Raw genomic sequence first — 18,312 nt, 5'->3', positions numbered from 1 at the left:
CGAGGAAATCTACTCTGACGTTTACAACTCAAAAAAAAAAAAAATTAAGATAAAGCTTCTACTTACTGTCGCTCGCATCGCTTACTCCTCATTCAGGCATTGCTCTTGGCGCAGTCAAGGGTGTGAAAAAAAAAAAGGGGGGGGGGGGGGGGGGGGGACGTTTCTGGGGCCACTTTTAGCGGATACACAACATCCAGGAGGCAAGCAGCGTTTCAGGAGTGGCAGCAAGCTCGCCTCGATAGGCTATAGTGATAGTCTGACTCTCGTCGTCCGTATCCACAGCAACCTTCCACAAATAAGAGCCGGACCCTCGAACAATGACTGTGAAATTAGGGGTGGGAACCTCTTGGTACCTCACGATACGATACAAAGCTCACGATAACGATGATCTGACGATATGGCAATACAACGATTATCGATACGTTGGTCAGGAAATCATTCAATGATATTCAACAGACAACTAATTAACAGAAAAACAAGCTTCTGCTGTGAATTGGAATGAGTTTATCACTAGTAGACGTCCAATCCATTTGAAGTGGGAGGGTGGCAGCGAATGAACGAATGTGGCAGCGAATGAACGAATGTTCATTCGCTGCCAACCCTCCCACTTCAAATGGATTGAACGTCTATAGCCGTCAGTGGCAGCCAATGCCAGGCAATGAGTAATTTTGGGCCATTTAAAGTGCGTATGACAGGAGAAAAAAAAAATCTTAAATAGGATTATTATGTGAATTAGAATCATATTTTAAGACGATTCGACTACATTAGAGCAGGGCGGTAAACCGAAAATTTACCGTTACCGAAATTCTTCATGATGAACGAATTTAGACCATGTCGGCAAATTCGGTAATTTAATAAAACAAGAAAATATAGTCTTTTCATCCCGCTTTGACTGTGTTGTTCGACTATGTTCATTCCCCTTTAAGAAAGCAGTCAGTGCACTTACGTATGGAGTCACGTGGTTTTCAGGAAGACAAACAAACAGAAGACCGGTAGGCTGACGCTAGCGGCTAACGCTACAAGCAAACGTGATGGAGCCAGGCTTAAGGGAGCTTCGCCAAACTTTCACCCGACATTAAGTAAACTCTTGGCGGGTTCCAGACGGGCTTTCACCCACTGTCCTGCCCTGGTTCTCACGATTTCAGGAGAGGATGCTTTCAGTGCTTTCTTCTGGTAGCCAAGCCACAGGCTAACGCTAGCGGCTAACTGTACAAATGAACGTGATGCGAGTCGGATAGTGGCTCTAACCTTGTTGAAACAGATGAAATTAATGAGTGGACTGGGCACGGACAGAAAACATTATGTCGCTTTATTTGGTATTTCTGTGTGATTTCTCTGAAAGCTTTCATGATGGTAAAGCACACAGCATAAAGTATAATCCAACAGTGAAGCCTATATGTAATATGAAAGTTTAATGGCCACAGCTATTTTTCTGTATGTGTTTGCTTTATTCTGCCATCATAAAATCTTAAATGTTTCATTGGCATCAGAGCAATACCGCTTTAACCTGGTTGTGTCTCTGTGGGGGTGCGTGCATTAAAAAAATGTTCTGGAAAAAAAACCTGAAACCTGACGTAAACACGTGTTGAATAATTATGTCACAGCAGCCATTACCAATAAGTTGTCTGAAGTGTACTGTTAAAGCTGCAAGTCATTTGTTTTACAATGACATATTTGCACAGTCGTCATATTGATTTTTATAATGTTGTACATTTTTCAAGTCATACAAGCTGTTATAAATGTTCACATAAGAAATATTGTTTACAAGATTTTTTTTATATACTTAATGTCTAGACTGCATGTGCAATTGTTAAATTGAAAGCTGGTAAATAAATTTAACGAGAAACTGTTAATTTGTATTTCATGCATTGATTCAAATTTTCAAATTATGTAACAGTCCGCTTGGGCGACTTTATCGTCATTTATCGTTATCGAGGTAAATCTGCTCAATTTACCGTGATACATACTTAAAGTGATCCTCTAGTTTTAAGACAAGTAATTCTTAAAAGATACATCTTAGTATGAGTTATAATAATTTGACATTAAATCCCTCTTAATGTTTTCGTTTTAATAAAATTTGTAAAATTATTTTAACTGATTGTTCGCCATGGTTGTTGACGTCGCAGTGCTGTGACGTCACAAATCCCGCTGCCAGACTTCAGCGTGTCATTCATTAGCAACATCTCGTCAGTTCGTCCCTTCCAATTTGAACCAGAGCGGAAAAGTGAAGAGCAGGACAGCACTGTCGGTCGTTCACAAGACGAGCAGCAAAGGCGAAATGCAGAGCAAGAAATACCTGATGAGGCAAGAGTTGGGCTAAACTTCTGGTGTACTTGCGGCAAGTGCATCTCGATGACAACGGAGCGAGAGAGCGTATGTTGTCGAGAACTCAGGTTTTTGTCAGCAGATCTTCAAGGTGAGTTATTGCGTCATCAAACTCATTCCAATATAATTGTGTAGATTGTTAGCATCCAGAGCTGTCGTATGCTTTACATACAGTACAGGCCAAAACACATTGGCATTCGTGCCTTTTTATTTTCTTGACCATTGACATTATAAACTCTCACTGAAGGCAATAAAACTATGAATGTGTGGCGAGCTAGGGAAGGATGCGGAGTATCAAACCACGGAGCTAATCCGCGTTGTTTTATTGACATTTAGGCTGCAAGAAATAGCAATGTCTGTCTGGCATGCGACCCGCGGAAGGTAAGTTATTTCCAGCTGTTCCCTTCACAAAGTACCCCCCCCCCCCACCACACAACGTGCCAACATAATTTCCGCCGGTGAATTCTGTTATAACTTGCTACAAATGCACACGTGTGTATTGTGTACTTAGAAAAAAGGTGAAATAACTAAAAACGTGTGATATTCTAGTATCTTCAAAGTAGCCACCCTTTTCTCTGATTACTGTTTGGCACTCTTGCCATTCTCGCGATGAGCTTTCAGAGGGAGTCCCCTAAAATGGATTTTGACTTCACATGTATGCCATTCCGGCGATGAGAATTTATTGCTTTATCAATGGGGTTGGGACATTTGTGTTGCATTGAATGAATTGCATTGGACGTGCTTTGATCAGTTTGAGTGGCAGCATCACTCATATTAGCTGAATACTGAACACACACTGCCTGATGAACTGACAGTAGAGGTGAATTATTAGCTTCCTCTGTGACTAGCGGTACGCCCAAAGGTTCGCCTCCCGCTGTAGCGACAGGAGCGGCTTGGGTGCTTAAGAGGGCGGCCAGAGTGTCTCGTCCGTCTCGCTTCATTGCGCGCATTTCACTCGATATCCGAGCAGGCTGAGGCTTCTTGTGCGGGAAAATAGTTGCAACAGCATTTGGTTTTAGTCTGCGCTTATATCTAGCCGCTCCGATGAGATCTTTCATTAGTTGTCATCTACTAAAATCCTCAAACGCGGTAGGAGAAAAATGGCGACAACAAAGCCTTGGTTGTTTGGGAAGATTTGCTTGTCTACAGGCATTTTCCCAAACCTTTCTCCTCTTCTTGTCAACAGGAAATTTGTGGAGACTCGCATCACTCTCCTTGTTTCCATTTGACTCAAAATTGCATCCATAAGCAGCACATCGTGGCATTTTACTTCGCGAGTTAAGCCAGTAATACACAGTTGTTGTACACACGCTACACGATTGGAAAAATATCATCTACGTCATCACTCCGCGCCCGCAGAACATGGCGCCAACTATCGGTCAAAATATGCACTAAATATTATAAAATATTTCCATTGATTTAACATTTTATGTGTTTCTAACGACATATTTTAATACAAGAGAACAATTGTGATTTATTAGAGCCTACATGTCTTTAAAATCGAGGATCACTTTAAGGCCATATCGCCCAGCCCTAGACTACATACAACACTTTAGCAAAGCGCAGATGGCGAGAAAATAGTCTTTTAATCTGTCGGTTAGCCACGCCTACCATTATAGGGCTCTAGCGTCCCCAACAGGTGGATGACGTCAGCGGAGTCACGATTTCATCTGATTTAGTATGCAGCCCATTGAGTAGGGGTGTGCCATCTTAGGCAAACCACGATTCGATTCGAGTACGATTCAGGGTGCTACGATCCGGTAATTAAACGATGATCGCGGTATTGACTAGAGGCGTGCGAAATTTCCGATTCTTAGATTATTCGCGACTCGGCCGTGGAAGATTCGAGAACGATTCACAAATATCCAAATTCCGATTAGTGAATTATACCAGGTAAAGCGGAAGTAAAACACAGTCAGCGCGGTCTTTGGGACGCAATGAGGAACGGACCGAGAGTAATTATCATGTTCAACTCATGCCGCTAGATAAAAAAACAATCATACCTGACTGCGGCCGACAGCCGCTACAAACAACGCCCAGTTGCTAGTTGCTACAAACATACAGCTACAGTAGATATCATATAGATGTAGAACTAGATGCAAAATGACAGACAACGTCGGTGTTAGAACTTGCATTATTGAACAGATGCGAAATGAAAGACTTTCCGGTGTAAGTAAACAGCTGCCATCTTAAAGCAGTAGACCTCTCTAGAAGGCTCTGTTGTCGCGAACCTAATTAACTTTTGATCTAAAATACTCCTAAATCGGCAGAATCTTGTCTTTAATCTATCTTTAAATGATGAAATAGTTTTAAAACTTTGGCAAAAGTAGACAGAAGGGAAATCATGGAATAACGGGAGCAATTTCAACAACTGTAGCAGTTGCTTCACAACATTAAATGAATTGAATGTAGTTTAAAGCTGCTGATACAGAATGGGGACTAGAGTTTTTTATTTACTGTTATTTTCGTATATTTGTTTACTGTTATATGTTAACTTGATACCGAAATAGTAGTTTGATTTAGCCTGAGAGGATTTTTGAACAATTTTGGAACTAATGTACAAAACATTAAACAAAACAAAACAAAACAAAACAAAAAAGGGGGGCGCATCAATAATCGTTTTATAATCGAATCGGAGCCTCTGAATCGTAATCGAATCGTTAGGTGCCCAAAGATTCCCAGCTCTAGTATTGACGATAATCACAGTTATCGCGATTATCACGACTGTCGATGCATCGTACATTACTACTTAATACAGTAGCCAAACAAATTTATGTCCATTATTTATTTAAATTATCCTAATGAGTCAACAAGAACGATGGAAACATGCCCATACAACAAAAAACTGCCATTAAGCTGCTTTTTTATGCAAATATTTTTTAACAAGAAAGTGCAAAAACATTAACCATTATAAAGGGAGTACTTATGTATCTCAACAATACAATAACATTTACACAGGTGGAATGAATTCCTCACTTTCTGGAAACAAAGTGTCTAGAAAAATAAACCAATTTTAACTAATATACTTTGTTTTCACAGAATTCTGTACGATTTCGCATGTTTGTAGTGTTACTGCTGTACTTAATCGTGGTTTTACACGTTCTGCATATGAAATACACGTTAGCGAATTAGCTAATTAGCTTAGCGCTCGGCGCGAACTATTAACATCTCAAAAACAACAACAATAAAGGCTAAACAGTACAAGAGGGTTCGTGTACTCACCTCTTTTAGATGCACACGGGTCTTAGCAACCCAGTCAAGACATTTTTCAATTGAAATGCCTTAAAACTACTGCTGGACATTTAAATGACAAGGAGCAACGAGCCCTCTCTCTTCCCCTCTTGCTCTAAAAAAAAAAATAAGTTGCGCACAAAAGCGCTACCACCAGATTGCGCTTCAGTCCTGCCTTTCTCATACACAAATTTATTTTCCAGTCTTTTAAAAAGGAGTAAGTCTCTCTCTCAGTAACCAGCAGCATCCATCATAACGTGCGCGCGCCTGTTTAACGGTGCCCGGTGGCAAACGTGTCTTGAATTTCGTTCTGCTACCAGCGGCTGCCATAAAGTTATGAGGGAAAAACATCGTTTTTGAACCTTTATGAATCGTAATCAAATCCTCACCTAACGACTCGCGATGCATGTAATAATCGATTTTTTGGAACTCCTCTACCATTGAGGGGGAATTATTCACAACGAGGAAAACGTGACGAAGAGAGCCGCAAAATGTCATTGTTTCAGTCTCTCTACTCCAATATTTTTACAGGATATTCTTTTTATCCAAGTATTTTTCCCCAATTGCTAAATAAATGGCATGGTCATGACAAATAACAGTCTTGTGCTAAATGGAATATGAAATAATAAAAATCCATTTATTCAGGACAACATGGCAAAATTAGTCCATAATGGTCAAAACTGTTGACTTCACCTTTCCTGTCGCACCTCCCAAACGATATTTTATGCCACCTGAATCGGGCTTACTGTATGTCATTTCCCTTCCCCAGCTTCGGAGAATGGAAACAAACCAAGAGGCGTGACAGCTAGCCGACACGCTAACCCGAACCGAGTGATGTTTCAGAGTCTTCGAAGTGGAAAATCAAACATAATTAGCCCGGATCATTTCACATGACGACTGGGCCGTCGAATTTACAGCTAATGTGCATGAGGAGAGCTTTTTACATACCTATCAATGAACAAACGTAAGTAGTCCTTTCTTTAAAGAAAGTTTATAGTGTTTACGTTGTAATCGCTATATTCGCAGGTATTTTTAACACAAAGTTGCAATTTCTCCTCGGGTAGAAAATTTGACAGAACGCCGGGCACAACAAGAGTACAAAAGCCAAGTATAGTGCTCGCCCTGTGGGGGGATGTGCGACAAGCCGCCGGTCGTCGGCCGAGACGACAAGGAGCATGTCAGCCACAAAATGCAAGCTACCTCCGTATCAAAATGATCCCAGTATTTGACATAATACAAAACACAATGTTTACTCACGTCCTCGTAAGTCCAATGGTCTCACAGTAGTAGGGCTTATTTTGGCCAATATCCACCGGTGAATGGGAACCTTTTGAAACCCCAAAAAGGTTCACACGCCTCTCCCTGGTGCGGCAAAACTTTTCTGCAGCCTTTTGGCTGTCGTGATGCGAAAAATAAACGAATTAATCCGCAAAATCATCTGAATCCTTAGTCCTTCTCATACAACTGTACGGCTGGACCGTGAAGAGGATTCCTTCTACCGTACACATCACAGCTCCCTCTATCTCAACTCAAGACTGGAGCCGGAAGTCATTCATTTTCATGGAGCGGGATTCAAAAAACTAAATATAGCGATCGCTTCAACACACATCCAAAAGGTCCATTTCATTCAGGAGCATAAAATACTGCGGAAAATATGAAGAAAAAAAAAACATGCTTTTTGCTGTCATAGGCACTTTAATGTCTTTAACCACATCAGGGCCAACCATCTCGTTGACAATGGCTTTGCAAGCAGGTAATATTAACGTCTCTGCCGCAGTGTGGGACTTTTTGAATTTAGTAACAACTTCAGCAACAAGGTAACTGGCTTTGAGGGCTTTCTCATATACCTTTGTAGTTTTTCTCAAAAAAAAAAAAAAAAAAAAAAAAAGTTGCCTGTTTCTCTGCGTTTTCACGAAGGTGAACAAAATAGTCCAACGACTTGTTTTGAAGAGACAGGTGTTTCGTTTGGAAATGACGTTTAAGCATGGGCTTGCTTTGGCCAATATCCACCGGTGAATGGGAACCTTTTGAAACCCCAAAAAGGCTCACAAGCCTGTCCGTCGTACAGCAAGATTTTTCTGCAGCCGTTTGGCTGGCGTGATGCAAAAAATAAACGTATTAATCCCCAAAATCAGCTGAATCCTTGGTCCTTCTCATACAACAGAGCGCCCTCTTTCTCAACTCGAGACTGTTGCCGGAAGTCACTCATTTTCATGGCGCGGGACTCAAAAAAACTAAATAAATACAGCGATCGCTTCCACACACATCCAAGCGGTCCATTTCATTCAGGAGCATAAAATACCGCGTGTATCAAGAAATAAACATGCTTTTTCGTGTCACAGGCACTTTAAGGTTATACCAGTTGATTTTCAGTTACTTCCTGTTGATTTTGGGGTATTTTATGGGTCACTTCCTGTTTATTTTGAGTTACATAACAACAAAAGAAATTAAAAACCATTTAAATCCAACGAGAGAAAAAAAAAAATACATATGTGAAGCATTATTTGTCCAAAGAGCCATGAGTGCCCCCTGGTGGACAAAATAGTTCCGAGTTTGAATCGTGAAGAGTTCCTTCATAATTTCTATTTTGAAATAAGAAGGATCATATCTCCAGTTTTCCGTGGTCAATCGGTGCCAAATAAAAACTAGGCGAATGGTTTAAGTCCGCGCTTTCGAGTCATGTTGAGGGCAGCGCTCTATATCAAATACTTGTTTTTTTACGGTGCTTTAAAGACTTCATTTGATGGCACAGGCTGGCGTGACGATAGAACGGCAAGTTTGCGTCTGATTGGTATAATGGAGTCACATTATACGTCTCATTGGTGCAATTGGTAGAGCTACCCCAGTAATACACCAGGCATGTCTTTACTCTTGGCGTCACCGGCAAAAAAAAAGAAATATAATATGTAGAACAAAGACGAAAAATTGAACAACTCTTGTGTAGTAAGAGTAGCAGTTTTTTTCCACAAATCTACTCAAGTAAAAAGTACAGTTTGGTAAAACTACTCTTAGTATTACATTTTTCGCAAAAAGTTACTCCAGTAAATGTAACAGTACAAGTAACGTGTTACGACCAACCTCTGCGTTGCTGGTTTTGGAGAAGCATATTAGCAGTTGAGTTATTGTTCGATAGTAAAGTTGTCTCATTTCTTTTCAGAAAGAAACCACACACATAAACACATTCATATAACAGCTTAACCTCCGACAAAGCTCACAATAGGGATAATCTCACGACATGGCGATACAACAATTATCGATACATTGGTCAGGAATCCATTCTAGGATATTCTACAAAACTAATAAACAGAAAAACAAGCTATCTTCATCTTTCTGCTTTGACTTCAGCACTGGTAGATAGATGCCCAATCCGTTTGAACTGGGAGGGATGACAGCAAATGAAGCCCTCCCTCTTCAAACAGGCCCCTTCTACTTCTATGACCGTCAGTGGCCGCCAATGCCAGGCAATGAGGTCATTTCGGGCCATTTCAGGGCATTACCAGTTGACAATCAGTCACTTCTGGTTGATTTCGGGAAATCTTATGGGTCACTTCCTGTTGATTTAGAGTTACAGAACAGGAAGTAGAAGTTTGTGGATTTAGGGTTACAGAACAGGAAGTGACCCGGGAATGAATAGGCAATGACTCAAACTCAACAGGAAATGCCCTAAAATGAACAGAAAGCAGTGAATGTGAATGTTCTGGTTTCGAATGAACAACTGTTCATTGGCCCTTCCAAGTTTTAACGGATTGGGTGTCGAATGCCGTCAATGGCTTGCCTGGTACACCAGACTCAACGCTGTTCCAGCTATTGAGTCTGGCCACCATTCCCACGGATACAATTTCCAGGGCGGAGCAAGCCATAGCAAACAGACAGCGGAGTGGACCAATCAGCGACGGGCAGACGTGACGTTATTAACTGACGACGGAAGCACGAGGGACTTGCGCGCGGAAGTAAACATACGAAGAGAGCGGAGTTTATTCAACATGGCTAGCGCGAGACAGACTATTGTCAATGACTCGTGTCGATGTGTTTTTGGTCATTTAAAACAGAATTTACCGCGGATTGGAACATGTTCTCGGTTATCCCGTTGACCATCTGTGTTGTGGAGACGACTTTCGACGCGCAAGAGTGACGTTGCTCGTGAAGAACACGTCACGCAAATAAACGAATCTGATTTGTCGATTGATTTTGTACCTGCTCGAAAAGGCCGTTAATGGGATGGTTCCCAGACTATTTCTCTCAGTGTTTGAAAAATACAGGGAGAATAGTTTGGCAGAGCCAGGCAAGTCAATGGCAGCCATTGAGTGAGACTATAATACTCTATTCTAATAAAAGACAGTCTCCACGTCATCTACTCACTTATCATTAGGGGTGCAACAGTTCAGTTAGCCCACGGTTCGGTTTGAACCACGGTTTTGGGATCACGGTTTCGGTTCGCTTTTTGCATTTTTTTGTTGTTTTTTTTTTAAACTGCCTTTATTTTAATTTTAAGAAAATGAAATAAACACTTAAAATGTAAACATGTTCGACTGTTAAAATGCCTCTTTGGCTAGTTTAGTGACTACTGAAATACACACACATTAGTAAAAAAGTTACTTGGCAAAGTAACTGGTGTCACCTTTCATGGTTTTTTTTTTTCTTTCTTTCCAAAAAAAAACAAAACAAACAAAAACCAAAACATAGTGATCTTTGCTATGTTTGGAGGTCATTTAATGTTCTGAATCAACCGTTAAAGTTGATAAAATTGCTCCCGTTTTTGCATTAGTTCCCTTCTGTCTACTTTTGACGTGAAAATTCTTAAACTGTTTCATCATTTAAAGATAGACTCAAGTCAAGATTTTGCCGATTTAGGAGTATTTTAGATAAAAAGTTACTTAGGTTCACTAGGAAGGTTCACTACAACAGCCTTTCTGAGAAGTTTACTGCTCTAAAATGTGTGTGTCATTTCGCATGAAGTTCTATATGCATGAGATATCTAGGCGTAGGTTGTAGGCTGTCGGCTACAGTCAGGAAATATTGGAGCCACCTAGCCTAGCATCACGTTTGCTACAGCGTCACAACAAACGCTTTTCCCTCTCCATGCATCTGACTTTTCTCGAGTCGTTCAACCAACGTATTAACGAACGGAGGAAAAAAAACGTAATGCATGAAAAACGTACAGAATGGATGCACGCAAGCTATTTTCAAATCAACAGATCTGACATAACCATCATCGATCCTGCAGCTCACGTCAAAGACGGTCCATTTTTTTCTTACCATCGACAACTGCACCTTCCCTCTCTCAAGACACTCCCGCAATATCATTTTCGACAATAAACCAAGATTCGACCAACCACATCACCAGAACTGCCTTCTTCCACCTCAAGAAGAGAGCCCGTTTGCCCCTCCCTCACCTTCTCTGCTGCAGAAACCCTCATCCATGCATTCATCACCTCCAGACTTGATGACAGTAACAGCATTCTTTTCGGTTCTCCATCCAAACTCGCCAATATATCCAGAACTCCGCTGCACGCCCTCTCACACGTACCCCCTATAGGAATCACAAACTCCAACTGCACTGGCTTCCCATCTCACACAGGATGCAGTTCAAAATCATCCGTCTCACATACAAAACACTCAATAACTTGGCCCCTCACCTCACGGAACTTCTCTGTCCCCACACCCCCTCCAGTCACCTCCGCTCATCTAATGGAAACATTCTCGCACTGCCGCCACAAATAACACACCGTACTAGGGGGGACAAACCCTTCTCCGTTGCTGCCCCTTCACTTCGGAACTCACTTCCTAAACCCATCCGCACCTGTTCTGATCTTCCTACAGTGGTATGAAAAAGTATCTTATTCTTTTTTTTTAATTTCTCAATTTCAGCATAAAATCACCATCAAATGTGAGCTGATCTTTGTCAAAATCACACAGATGAAAAAAACTCTGCTTTAACTAAAACCACCCAAACATTTATAGGTTTTCATATTTTAATGAGGATCGTATGCAAACAATGACAGAAGGGGGGAAAATAAATAAGTGAACCATCACATTTAATATTTTGTGACCCCCCTTGGAAGCAATGACTTCAACCAGACCAGACCTGTACCTGCAGATCAGTCTGGCACATCGATCAGGCCTAATCTTGGCCCATTCTTCTCGACAAAACTGCTGTAGTTCAGTCAGATTCCTGGGATGTCTGGCATGGATCGCTCTCTTCAGGACATGCTCAAGCATCTCAATGGGGTTCATGTCTGGACTTTGACTTTGCCACTCCTGAACGTGTATTTTGTTCTTCTGAAACCATTCTGAAGTTAATTTACTTCTGTGTTTTGGATCATTGTCTTGTTGCACAATCCGTCCTCTTTTTAGCTTCAACTGTCTGACAGACAGCCCCAGGCTTTCCTGCAAAACTTTTGAATTCATTCTTCCAGTAATGATTGCAAATTTTCCAGGCCCTGAGGCAGCAAAACAGCCCACATCATGATGCTCTATCCACCATAATTCAGCGTGTTGATGTTGGTGAGCTATTCCATTTTTCCGCAACACATGACGTTGTATGTTACTCCCAAACAACTTTAGTTTTATCAGTCCAAAAAATATTTTGTCAAAACATCTGTGGAGTGTCAAAAGTGCCTTCTTGAAAACATTAAACAAGCAATAATGTGTTTATTTAGATAGCATTGGCTTCCTCCAAGGAGTCCTCCCATGAACACCATTCTTGGCCACAGTTTTCCATATAGTTGATGTGTGCACAGAGATATTGGACTGTGCCAGTGATTTCTGTAAGTCTTTTTTACCTCTCTGAGTATTCTGCGCTTAACTCTTGGCGTCGTCTTTGGTGGATGGCCACTCCTTGGGAGAGAGGCAACAATGCCAAACTCTCTCCATTTGTAGACAACTTCTCTGATTGTTGACTGATGAACATCCAGACTTTCAGAGATGGTTTTGTATCCTTTCCCAGCTTTATAAAAATCAACAATCCTTGATCCCAGGTCTACAGACAGCTCTTTTCACCGAGCCATGATGCACATCAGACAATGCTTCTCATCAAGACAATTCTTACCAGGTGTGCGTTTTATAGTGGGCAGGGAAGCTTTGAACCACTCATCAGTGATTGGGCACACACCTGACTTAAAATGTCTGGTAACAATTGGTTTCAATTGTGCTTTAAGTCTCCTTAGGCAGAGGGTTCACTTACTGATTTTTCCCCTTTTGTCATTGTTTGCATGCTATCCTCATTATACAATATGAAAACCTATAAATATTTGGTTGGTTTTAGTTAGAGCAGAAACTGTTTTAACATCTGTGTGATTTTGACAAAGATCAGATCACATTTGATGGTGATTTTATGCAGAAAATGTGAGAAATCCCAAAGGGTTCTGATACTTTTTCATAACACTGTATATTCAAAAAATTGTTACAAATTCACCTTTTTAAACTGGCTTTTAATTGTTATTTCTTTTCCCTATTGTATTGTCCTGCTGACGTTGTGTGAGCCTTTTGTTTCAACTGTAAAGAGTCTTTGATCATGAGGGGGTGATGTGGCTCAGTGGTAGAGTAGTTGTCCCCCAACCCAGTGGTCGTAGGTTCGATTCTCTGCCCTGACGAACTAATCGCCCAACCCAGTGGTCGTAGGTTCGATTCTCTGCCCTGACGAACTAAGTATCCTTGAGCAAGATACTAAACCACACATTGCTCCTGGTGCTGCGTCCCCAGTAGGTGGATGGCGATCTAGTGTAAAGCGCCTTGAGCGCCTTGAAATGTGGAAAAGCGCTATACAAGTATAACAACATTTACCAACACCATTTACCATTGAGCATCAGTAAAAGCACTCTGTAAATAAAATGCATTATTATTATGGTGGAAGACTTCAATCACAACTTGTGTGTTCATTATTTTATTTTTTAAAATTGACACTTTTTTTTAAAAAAACGATATCTCGATTCTTGGCACGAGAGTATCGATAACCTTTTGGGATGCAAAGTATCACGATATATCACCATTTCAATATTTTGTCAGACCCCGAATTCAAACTGTAAATTTTCATACAAGAGTGTGCTTTAAAAGTGGATTTTGATTGTATTTATGAACAACTGTTTAATAAAGGAAACTGATTCATTACAGTGTGCCTCCTCCTTATTTGATTTTTTTTTTTTTTGTTTTGTTTAAAGAAAATACATGATTCATCGACCCAATTTATATCAGCGCTTTGCCCACAAGAAGAAAAAAAAAAAAAAAAAAAATCAATCAGCAGCACTTTTTATTTGAATGAACAGGACTTTTGTCTGATTGGTGTACTGAGCAATTATTTTTGTGTCTTATACTCGGAACCTTTATTAAAAATAACAAGTTTTATGCAATAAAACAGTACAGTTGTAGACTACACTACAGTTAAGTCAGGAAGCGCTAATAAAATAATATTTTTAAAGAAAATAGTGATCCATTTTGTCTTCATTGTTACATACAACATGTCTAAAAATTAGATTGTGAAGGTAATTGAAAAAAAAGTGACATTAATTCGATTAATCGTCATGAATCTTCCAATTAAAAGATTTTTAAAATAATTGTAAATAAATTGTAAATAATATTCATTAGAGATGTCCCGATCCGATATTTGGATAGGATCGGACGCCAATATGGGCAAAAAAATGCACATCGATATCGGATCGGCCGACACGGAAAAATTCCGATCCAGACTTCCGATCCAGTTTTTACAGCGCACCGACTTACATAATCCATTCCAGTTTTTGCTTCGGTTTCCCTAAAATCTGGTCCGTATTTTACGGCACTCCTTCAACACACTACATTACCGTCTCCCAATTTACCGAGAGACTATCGGTAAAAATGTCAGCTGTGTGGGATCATTTCACCTTAAAGGACGACAAAGACGAGGCAGAGTGCAACATATGCCACAATAAAGTCAAGCGTGGTGGTAAAGCTGTAAGAAGTTTTAATACAACCAACCTAATCAAGCATTTAGCGAAATACCACCACAAACAATATAAGGCGTATGTTGAGAAAACCGAAGACAAAAAGAAAGGTCCTACGCAACTAACACTGGTAGAAACTTTTGCTATGCGTGACAAACTGGCACCAGACAGTCCCAAAGCCCAGGGAACAACAAGAGTCAATGCCGAAGAATTCATTCTGGATGACGAGCCATTATCTCTCGTGAGTAAAGACGCACCATCCAACACTTAGAACCACGGTACAACATGCCCAGCCGTCATTACATCCTTGAGCGATTTGGCCGTGGAAGATTCGAGAACGATTCACAAACATCCAAATTCCGATGATTGAAATATGTCAAGTAAAGCGGAACTAATACACAGCGCGGTCTTCCGGACGCAATGAGAAACGGACTGCATTGCGTCCCGAGAGTAAACATCATTCTTGTCATAGACATGGATAATACCAATGCTCATCTCACGGCTTTAGCTCAACTCATGCCGCTGGATAAAAAAAAAAAACACAAGAATAACCTGACTGCTGCTGACAGACGCTACAAACTACGTCAACATGGTTTTACTGTAGATAATAGATATCATATGTATATAGAACTAGATGCAAGATGACAGACTCGACGGCGTTAGCAACATTGACGTATGGAAAACTAAACGGCCGCCATCTTAAAGCAGGAGACTTCCTTAGTAGGCTGTTGTGAACCTTCCAAGCGAACCTAATTAACTTTTTATCTAAAATACTCCTAAATCAGCAAAATGTTGACTTGAATCTATCTTCTAAACAGTTTTAAAACTTTCACATGTCGAAAGTAGACAGAAGGGAAATTATGGAATACAGGGAGCAATTTTAGAGCTGAAACGAGTACTCGAGCAACTCGAGTAACTCGTGTTTAAAAACTGATCCGAGTAATTTTATTCACCTCGAGTAATCGTTTATTTTGACAGCTCTAAGCATCACGTTTTGCTCGGACTACTTTTAATGCGGGACAATGCGCTGTCACGTGCGGAGAGGAAGAAGGGGGGAAAAAAAAACTTACTGCAGCTGACAGCCGCCACAAACGACGCCGACGTTGCCAAATACTAGCCCGCACGATGCTACGTTGGTAACAGCTAGCGTCTGATGCGTCTCATAAAGATCACATGTATGTTGAACTAGATGCCCAATGACAGACTGGGCCGCGTCTGGGCAGCGTTATTAAACAGCTGCCATCTTAAAGCAGTACAGCGCTAAGCGCTAATAAAGAGCGCTAAGCGCTAATAAATAAGATTAACGTTACTGTCGCTCCTAGCTCACGTAAAGTTAGCCCTGCGGAGGACTAGGTTTCAATTAATTATGACCACTGTCGTTGCGTGGCTAACGTGTCTTACATACAGGCTTTAACATAACATAGCATTGTGGAGTGATGAGGGTGTAAAATAAAAACTTAATCATGCTAACTATCAATTTTAGCTCAGTAGTCATTGCTGGATAAAACACCAAGTAGCACTGGTCCCTAATGTGCTCCAGTACAGCCTGTATCATACATTTATTTTGAACACTGCAAAAACTCAAAATCCTATCAGGACTTACAGTTTAGACTAACTTAAAACTTAACTAGAACTTAAAAATGGCTTGACACAGAGAAATTCAATTGAAACACGTGGGAAAAAATCCTAACTTTTAAGTGATGTGTGTTATCAAGCGTAACGGCATTTTTAGGTAATACAGTGGTACCTCTACATACGATCGCTTCGACACACGAACTTTTCGACATCCGACGTAAAATTTGACTCGCCATTTGTTTCTACATCCGACGACATGCTCGAAATACGACGACAATGGCAGCACCGCAGACGAATGCACGGCGGATTTTCTTGTGTGACAAATCAACACAGGTTTCAGAAAAGGTTGGTACAGGTGGTGAAACAAGGAAAAAGTTGATGCTTACCTTCGAAATGAAGATGCAAATGACAGAAAAATATGAGCGTGGGGTGGGCATCCGTGAAATGGCTCAACAATACATCTCCACGGTCCTCCTCCGACCATCGTTCGCCAGTCTTTATAAATTAAGCTGACAATTCTTATTGTCTCCAAAGAAATCGCCAGCTTCGCCACGTTTTCATCATTTCTTTTACAACTTATTCAACACAAAACGCCTGCTGTCTGCCGCAAATGATGGTGTTCTCAAGAGAACATTCAAAGTGAAAGTGAAACTCAAGCTCACCGGTCTGTTTCTGGCACGTGAGCCCCGCGGTGCGTTCAGGTACACAAAAAAACGTCCGCCTTATTAGAACCCGATTCGTTACACTATTACAGGAATTATTATTATTCTTTTTATTACATTATTCCAATTTTGATTTATAATTTATTTGTTTTGCTACGTGTAATTGCCATTTGTAATAGCACCAGCAGTATTTTTTAAGGATTTAGTGCAGGTTTTTGGGCTGTGGAACGAATTAATGGAATTATAATGTATTCCTATGGGAAAATCCTGCTCGACATACGACCATTTCGACTTACAAACAAGGTCCTGGAACGGATTAACTTCGTATGTAGAGGTACCACTGTGTATAATATATATATATATATATAATTTTTTTTTTTTTTTTTTAAATAAGATCTAAAAGTTTTTTGAGTGAAAGCAGTGAATTAGTCTTTTTTTTTTATTCTAGCTACAATATACATCGAAAATAAAGACATTGATTGACTGAAAATGGTTCAAGATTAGATGAAATGTCTTGTTTTCTCATGTATATTTATAATTGCTCTTCACCTAAAAATATATTTGTTTTATCCGATTACTCGATTAATCAATAGAATTTTCAGTCGATTACTCGATTACTAAAATATTCGATAGCTGCAGCCCTAAGCAATTTTAATAACTTTAACAGTTGATTCGCAAAATTAAATGAATTGAATGTAGTTTAAAGCTGCTGATACAGAATGGGGACTTGAGTATTTTATTTACTGTTTTAAAATCTTAACTTGATACTGAAATAGTCGTTTATTTAAACCTGTGAGGCTTTTTATACAATTATTGTAACTAATGCACGAAATATTAAAAGCATCCAATAGCTTGGGGGGGGTTGTGGGATTTTCCACTGAGGTTGTTTGTGTGTTTTGCTTTTTTAAGACAGTTTACAATAATATTTGCACATTTCACTGACTGACAATGTCCTTTCTGTTTGTTATTTATAATGTTTTGTGTTTGTCATTGAATAAACAGGTCAGTTTCTTGTTACCAACCGTTGTGTGTTATTCAAATTCAACTAATTCAGCTGGCTAGTTGTTATCAAGAGTACTAAAACTCTTTTCAACATGAGTCTGACAACAAAGTAAGTAGGCTAAATAACTTAATTTTAACACATGCTCAGATAGGCCGGTATCGGTATCGGCCAGTATCGGTATCGGATCGGAAGTGCAAAACTATATCGGTATCGGATCGGAAGTACAAAAACCTGGATCGGGACATCCCTAATATTCATTTTGGCTCACTTCGTTGTTAATTCATTGGCTGCCATTGACTAACGCTGACAATGGGTTAACAGAGTGTGGTTAAGGGGGGCGCTCACCGATTCCAATTTGGCAGTCCGGGCGCCAAATCCAATAGGTGGAACGCTTCCCTAATTTGATTTGTGTTGAAGTGTAACCGTGTGTTAATGCCCCGCTGGTAACAAAATTAATTACACTTCCTCGGAGTCAGCGGACGCCGTTAGCGGCTCATTGTGCCGGGTTGCTACTCATTGCAGCGGGGCGACTATTTTGGTTTAATTCCTTTAAATCCGGCTTTGATCACTTCACACCGAGTGAAATCAACAGCGGGAAACT

At 40.3% G+C, this 18,312-nt stretch overlaps 1 protein-coding gene across 5 annotated transcripts in view; it reads right to left on the bottom strand.

The window, feature by feature from the left end:
* The window catches only part of fndc3a (fibronectin type III domain containing 3A), a 159,973-nt gene that overhangs the window by 89,068 nt on the left and 52,593 nt on the right, over positions 1-18,312 (bottom strand). The gene's annotated exons all lie outside the window — the stretch shown is intronic.

Source organism: Corythoichthys intestinalis, chromosome 6 (genome assembly GCF_030265065.1).
Source record: "Corythoichthys intestinalis isolate RoL2023-P3 chromosome 6, ASM3026506v1, whole genome shotgun sequence".
Classification (NCBI taxonomy): domain Eukaryota; kingdom Metazoa; phylum Chordata; class Actinopteri; order Syngnathiformes; family Syngnathidae; genus Corythoichthys; species Corythoichthys intestinalis.
This window is presented reverse-complemented; position numbering and strand designations above follow the sequence as displayed.